We start from the raw sequence: 7,598 nt of genomic DNA, 5'->3' as shown, positions 1-7,598 counted from the left end.
TGCTAGGAATTTATCCAAGGGACACAGGAGTACTGATGCATAGGGGCACTTGTACCCCAATGTTCATAGCAGCACTCTCAACAATAGCCAAATTATGGAAAGAGCCTAAATGTCCATCAACTGATGAATGGATAAAGAAATTGTGGTTTATATACACAATGGAATACTACGTGGCAATGAGAAAGAATGAAATATGGCCCTTTGTAGCAACGTGGAGGGAACTGGAGAGTGTGATGCTAAGTGAAATAAGCCATACAGAGAAAGACAGATACCATATGTTTTCACTCTTATGTGGATCATGAGAAACTTAACAGAAACCCATGAGGGAGTGGAAGGAAAAAAAAAAGAGGTTAGAGTGGGAGAGAGAGCTAAAGCATAAGACACTCTTAAAAACTGAGAACAAACTGAGGGTTGATGGAGGGTGGGAGGAGGGGAGGGTGGGTGATGAGCATTGAGGAGGGCACCTTTTGGAATGAGCACTGGGTGTTGTATGGAAACCAATTTGACAATAAACTTTATATATTGAAAAAAAGAAAACAAATAATACAAAACAAAACAAAAATCTCTATCTGCTCATCTGTGTGAGCTGACAGACTTTAGAACCATGTGAACTTTTTCCTTTGCCCTCTGCACCTCTGTCTGCCTTCAGGCCTCTTGGCAGCAACAACTCCCCTCTTCTGAGAGGTGAGGATGTACACTGTCAAAGGCAAAGAAAACACTTTCTTAAACTTTAAATTTCCTCATTGGTTCCACGGGAAAATTAAGAATGGTAAGCTTTAAGAAAACAGAGAGAAATGTCTTCTAAGGATAGATATGTCTTCTAAATTATAAGACTTTACTAAGATTGAGGTAAATGGAATTTTAAAATATCCTGAGATAAAGTTAAAATTCCACTTTCTCTCTGTTCGAAAAACAAAGCTTTCTTGGACTGCTCTGCTCTTGATAAGACAGTGTAAGCAAAGGTTTTTTCTTTTCTCTTTGCCAAAAAAAAAAAAAAAAAAAAAAAAAAAAAAAAAAAAAAAAAACCAAAGCTTTACGTTTCATCTTTATCAGGTCTTTGATTGCTTAGGTAAAACTTCTCTATGTTAAAGGAGCTAAGTTTTGCTAACAACTATATAATGCTATACATTCACCTTTAGGATCTCTTATTGCCACATTGGTTCAATAAATACAATTTTAAGATTTATAAAAATGTATAATCCTATTTAGGATATGCTTTATGATAACTTCTTAAGGTTTTAAGAAACTTCCCAGGATTTAAATGGTAAATAAAACATGCTAAATATTAAACTAATTTAAATTTGTTGGATTTGTCTTTAAAGTTATCAGCATTAAATATAAAACTTTATTCCACTAAGGTTTATTTGAAGTCAAATAAACTCACATTATCTCTGTTCTAATCTGTAAACAAAAGGATGACTTAAAGTAATGGTTAATTTTATTTGCCTCATAATTTTCATGAGTAATTGTTAAGATAACTTTCAAAGTCTTTGGTAACCTAAAACATTTAAGTTTTGTTTGCATGATAAATTGAGATAAATTCATTGGATGTCTAATGAGATGAAAAGCTAAAACACTAATTACTAAATATGGAAAAAAGGCACAATAGGCCTTATTTTTAAACGGAGTAGTCTTACACTTAAAAGTATTCATATGCATCCTAGTGTTATTGATTGTGATTATGAAAATAAAATTCAAGTTATGATATTGGCCAATAACCCGTATACTATTCAACCAGGAAATAAAATTGCTCAATTACTTATTTTTCATTACATAGAAGGCCAAAGCAATTCTGTTATCAGAACTGAAGGTTTTGGCAGTACTGGAAAACAATTGTATTGGCAAACTTTTTTGAAAGATCCTCACCCCGAAATACATCTTAAAATTAATAATAAATCTTTTATAGGATTAGTAGACACTGGATCTGATGTTACCATCATATCTGAAAAGTTTCAGCCTTCATCTTAACCTGTTGAGAACATACCTGTAATTTTTACAAGACTTGGTGCTTTAGGGGGAATAAAAATAACTCAACAGATTATGAGATGTGAAAAACCCAAGGTTATTGCCAATAACCTATGGAGTAGGGATTTACTTCAATAATGGGGTGCATATACTAACATGCCATCTGCATCCACTCAAAGTAAAAATATAATGTATGCCATGGGATATGACCCACTGAAGGGATTAGATAAAAATCAACAAGGCATTAAAACACCCTTTGATATTTTCCACAAACATAAAGCCACAGGGCTAGGATATCCAAATTCATCCTAGCGGTCACTGCCAGAGAACAAAAATATGTGCTGCCTTTAAAATGGCTTATTGATGAGCCCATATGGATAGAGGAATGGCCATTTTCTCAAGAAAAAAGTGGCAGCTTTAAAATCTTTATTCTCTGAGGGGCGCCTGGGTGGCGCAGTCGGTTAAGCGTCCGGCTTCAGCCAGGTCACGATCTCGCGGTCCGTGAGTTCGAGCCCCGCGTCGGGCTCTGGGCTGATGGCTCAGAGCCTGGAGCCTGTTTCCGATTCTGTGTCTCCCTCTCTCTCTGCCCCTCCCCCGTTCATGCTCTGTCTCTCTCTGTCCCAAAAATAAATAAATGTTGAAAAAAAAATTTAAAAAAAAAATCTTTAGTCTCTGAACAAATAGAATCGGGACATATTGAACCCTCAACTAGTCCCTGGAATTCTCCAGTTTTTTTTTTTTTTCAGAAAAAAAGAAATCTGCAAATTGGAGAATGCTAACTGATCCCTGAGCTATAAATAAAATCATACAATCAATGGGGGCTCTACAGCCTGGCCTTCCAACACCTACCGCTGTCCCTCGAGTTTGGAACATTATTAATCTTAAGGATTGTTTTTTCTCCATTCCCTTAAACCCTAAAGATTCGGAGAGATTTGTGTTCTCTCTTCCTGTAATTAATCATGAGGAGTCGATAAGCAGAGTTCAATGGAAAGTTTTATACCAAGGAATTTTAAATAGTCCCACCCTTTGTCAACTGTTACAGAACCTCTCCGATATTTAGGATCTCAGTTTCCTCATGCTAATTACATGGATGGCATACTATTAGCTTTACCCGAATGACATGATTTACATGCATTCTTTTCAGCAGCTCAGGCAACCATCTCAGAATATGGCTTTATTATAGCAGAAGACAAAATTCAACTTGAAGATCTCGTATTCTATTTAGGTCAAAAATTAATACAAAACTCAATAATGCCTCAAAATGTTCAAATTCATAAGGATACCTTGAATACTTTAAATAATTTCCAGAAGTTATTAGGAGACATTAACTGACTACGTTCTACTCTAGGTATACCTGCTTATCAACTGACTCATCTTTTTGATATACTTAAAGAGGATTCCAATTTAAATAGCCCTAGAAAAGTAACTCTGGGGGCGCCTGGGTGGCTCAGTCGGTTGAGCGGCCGACTTCACCTCAGGTAATGATCTCGTGGTCCGTGAGTTCCAGCTCCACGTCGGGCTCTGTGCTGACAGCTCAGAGCCTGGAACCGGTTTCAAATTCTGTGTCTCCCTCTCTCTGACCCTCCCCCATTCATGCTCTGTCTCTCTCTGTCTCAAAAATAAATAAATGTTAAAAAAAATTAAAAAAAAAGAAAAGTAACTCTGGAAGCATCTCAAAAATGATAATGGATTGAAAAAAAAAATGCTTCCAGTCAGCTTACTCGAATTACCCCCTTGCTACCTGTTTCCTTGCTAATTTTACTGTCACCTCATTCTCCTACAGGAGTACTTTGGCAGGCTAGTGGAATAATAGAATGGATATTTCTTTCCAACAAAGCCTTTAAAAAATTATCTACATATTTAGACAAAATAGGAATGTTAATTTCTAAGGGTCGGGAAAGACTTAAAGAAATGACAGCCCAAGACCCTGAGACAATTATAGTACCTCTGTCTCATGCACAAATATCCATGGCATATTGGCAATTCATTTCATAGTAACTTGGAGTTGCAGATTATATAGGTCACATAGACAACCATTACCCTAAATCCAAAAAAAATAATTTATCAAAACCATCTCCTTCATTGTGCCTTGAATTGTACAATTGAGACCTGTAAATGGGCCTAATTATTTCACAGATACTAACAAACCTAGTTATTCTGCATATTATGGTACTACTTCTAAATATGTAAAATCCCCATATACCTCAATACAAAAAGCTGAACTCCTTGCCATATTTCTATGGCTTAAGGATGTTCCCTCCTCCATCAATATCTTAACAGATTCAGCCTATTCTAAACAAGTGATTGAAAATTTGGAAACCATTAGTATTCATATTTGTCAGAACTGTCTGACTTATTTTTTCAGATCCAACATTGTCTCCAACACCAACTCCGTCCTATAGACATTACTCACATATGATCTCATCCTGGCCTCCCCAGCCCCTTGCCAGAAAGAAACACTACAGCAGATTTCTTATTGAACTCCTGTTATTACAACACAAGATTTTCACAATCTGACTCATCTTAATGCTGAAAGCTTAAATAAATGCTTTTATATTTCCCTTAACAGGCTAGAGAAATTATCACACACTGCTCCACTTGTGGGTTATTGTCATTCCTCGATATTCTCAGGGGATTAGTCCTAAAGGTCAACAACCTAATGCTTTATAGTAAATGGATGTTATTCATGTTCTGCAATTCGGTCACCTTGCATATGTGCATATATAAATAGATACACATTCTGGTTTTATATGGGCTATACCTTCATCAGGGAAAAAAATGGCCCATGTTATTCAACATCTTTTAGAAGCATTTGCCATGATGGGACTCCCCCGGAATCTTAAAACTGACAGTGGCCCAACTTATACTTCTCACACTTTTTTTATATTTTGCCAAAAATGGGGCATTCATCATACTACAGTCATCTTATAATCAACAAAGTCAAGCTATTATTGAATGTGCTAATCGTACATTAAAAACAAGGGGTATGGTCTTGAATCCAAAGAATCAATTAATGAAAGCATTATTTACACTAAATTTTCTGGATTTAAGAGGTGAACAAGAACTCACCACAGCTGAAAAACATCACACAGTCTCTAATACAAGACCCCTTTCACAATGAATATTTGGAAAAATGATAATAACCAATGGTGTCCTGGGTATGTTAAATTGTGGGATCAAGGATTTGCTCTTGTATCCACAGATAAAGGGGATATCTAGCTCCTAACCCAGCGATTAAAACCATGATATGAAAAGTTGGTCAAAGAGAAAAAGATTTGACCATTTTTGACCACTGGAAAAAGATATGGAAGAATTAAACCTGGAATGGGAGATAAAAAGAAGAACAGAAAAAGCAATGAAAGCCAAACCTATGACATGGAACAGATGAAGATGACTCTAGAAGCAGAACAGATCCTCCAAAAAACAGGAACACCTAATACTTCTACTACTCTGTTTACTGCCATGATGTTGGTTCTTACTTTAACTGTGAGTACTAAAAAGAACCACATAGCCAGGAAGATGGTGGTGTAGGAGGATGCTGGGCTCACCTCATCCTGCTGATCCCATAGGTTCCACCCAGATCTGACTAAATAACCCAGAAAACCACCAGAAGACTAGCAGAATGGACTCTCCAGAGCCAAGTGTAGACAAAAGGCCTGCAGAGGAGGGTAGGAAGGGTGGAGAGGCAGTGAGTGCTACACAGACTGGCGGGAGGGAGCCAGGGAGGTGGAGGGGCAGCCTACCCAGCAAGACAGAGCACCCAATGTCTGGCTTATAAAAGTGGAAGGGCCAGACTCTGTGAGTTCTGACACCCAGCAAGACTGAATATCTGTAATGTTAAAAGTCAACAGCTCTGCTCTCAGAGAGCAGGGAGGGTGAAAGGTCGCTGGGAGGAAGGCTTGTTGAGCCCCAGAAGACAGAGCTAAGCTCAGAAGGGGAACAAAGGTGCTGGCAAGCGCCATCTCCCTCTCCCATCCCCCAGCTGAAATCCCAAAGGGAACCAGTTCCAATCACTGGACTTGCTTGCACCATGCAAATGCCCAATGCTGTGCTTCTGTGGATCTATCCCCCCAACGGGTTTGCCTCCCTCCCAGTAGCATAGGGCCCCTCCTGCAGGTGACCACCGAGAGCAAAGTGAGCTAAGCCTGCCCCTCCCACCCCTGTGCACCTTGCAGATCCACCCCAGCGGCTAACACCCCCTTGGCCAGATCCCATCAAAGCAGCCCACAAGCCTGGCAGTGCTCAAGTAGCCCATACAGGAGCCACACCAATCCACAGTGAGTCCTGCCCCCGGGAAAGGGAAAGAAAAGGTACACAACAGTCTGACTGTGGCCCCAGAAGTGGGCTGGGGCAGACATCATGTCTGACTGCGGCCCAGCCCACCAACACAAGTTACTCCCAACAGCAAAGGGGAAATGCCCTGCAGTTTGGAGGCACGTCAGGGACTACCCAAAATGACAAAATGGAAGAATTATCCTCAAAAGAAACTCCAGGAAGTAGTGAAAGCTAACGAATTAAAAAAAAACAATTTTAGCAATATGATGGAACAAGAATTTAGAATAATAGTCATAAAATTAATGGCTGGGGTTGAAAAAAAAGCATAGAGGACAGCAGTGAATCTATTGCTAAAGAGATCAAGGGACTAAGAAATAGTCATGAGGAGTTAAAAAATGAAATAAATTAGGTGCAAAATAAAATGGAGATGGCCATAGCATGGATTAAAGAGGCAGAGGAGAGAATAGGTGAATTAGAGATAAAATTATGGAAAAAGAGGAAGCTGACAAAAAGAGAGATATAAAAAATCCAGGAGTATGAGGGGAGAATTAGAGAACTAAGTGATGCAATCAAACGGAACAATATCCATATAATAGGTATCCCAGAAGGGAAGAGAGGGAGAAAGGGGCTGAAGGTGTACTTGAATAAATCATAACTGAGAACTTCCCTGATCTGGGGAAGGAAAAAGGTATTGAAATCCAGGAGGCACAGAGAACTCCCTTCAAATGTAACTTGAATCAATCTTCTGCATGACATATCATAGTGAAACTGCCAAAATATAAGGATAAAGAGAAAATTCTGAAAGCAACTAGAGATAAACATGCTCTACCATATAAAAGGAGACCAGAATGCTAGTGGCAAACCTATCTACTGAAACTTGGCAGGCCAGAAAGGAATGGCAGGAAATCTTTGATGTGATGAACAGAAAAAATATGCAGCTGAGAATTCTTTATCCAGCAAGGCTGTCATTCAGAATAGAAGGAGAGATAAAGGTCTTCCCAAACAAAAACTGAAGGAATTCATCACCACTAAACCAGCCCTACAAGAGATCCTAATAGGGATTTTGTGAGTGAAATGTTGCAAGGAACACAAAGTACCATAGACACCACTACAAGCATGAAACCTACAGACATCACAATGACTCTGAACCCATATCTTTCTATAATAACACTGAATGTAAATGGACTAAACGCTCCAGCCAAAAGACATACGGTAACATAATCAATAAAAAAAACAAGACCCATCTATTTTCTGTCTACAAGAGACTCATTTTAGACCTGAGGACACCTTGAGACTGAAAGTGAGGGGATGGAGAGCTATCTATCATGCTACTGGAAGTCAAAAGAAAGCTGGAGTAG

This window comes from Herpailurus yagouaroundi, unplaced genomic scaffold (genome assembly GCF_014898765.1).
Source record: "Herpailurus yagouaroundi ecotype Mexico unplaced genomic scaffold, PumYag 185, whole genome shotgun sequence".
NCBI classification, from domain to species: domain Eukaryota; kingdom Metazoa; phylum Chordata; class Mammalia; order Carnivora; family Felidae; genus Herpailurus; species Herpailurus yagouaroundi.
Note: the sequence above shows the minus strand (reverse complement) of the source record.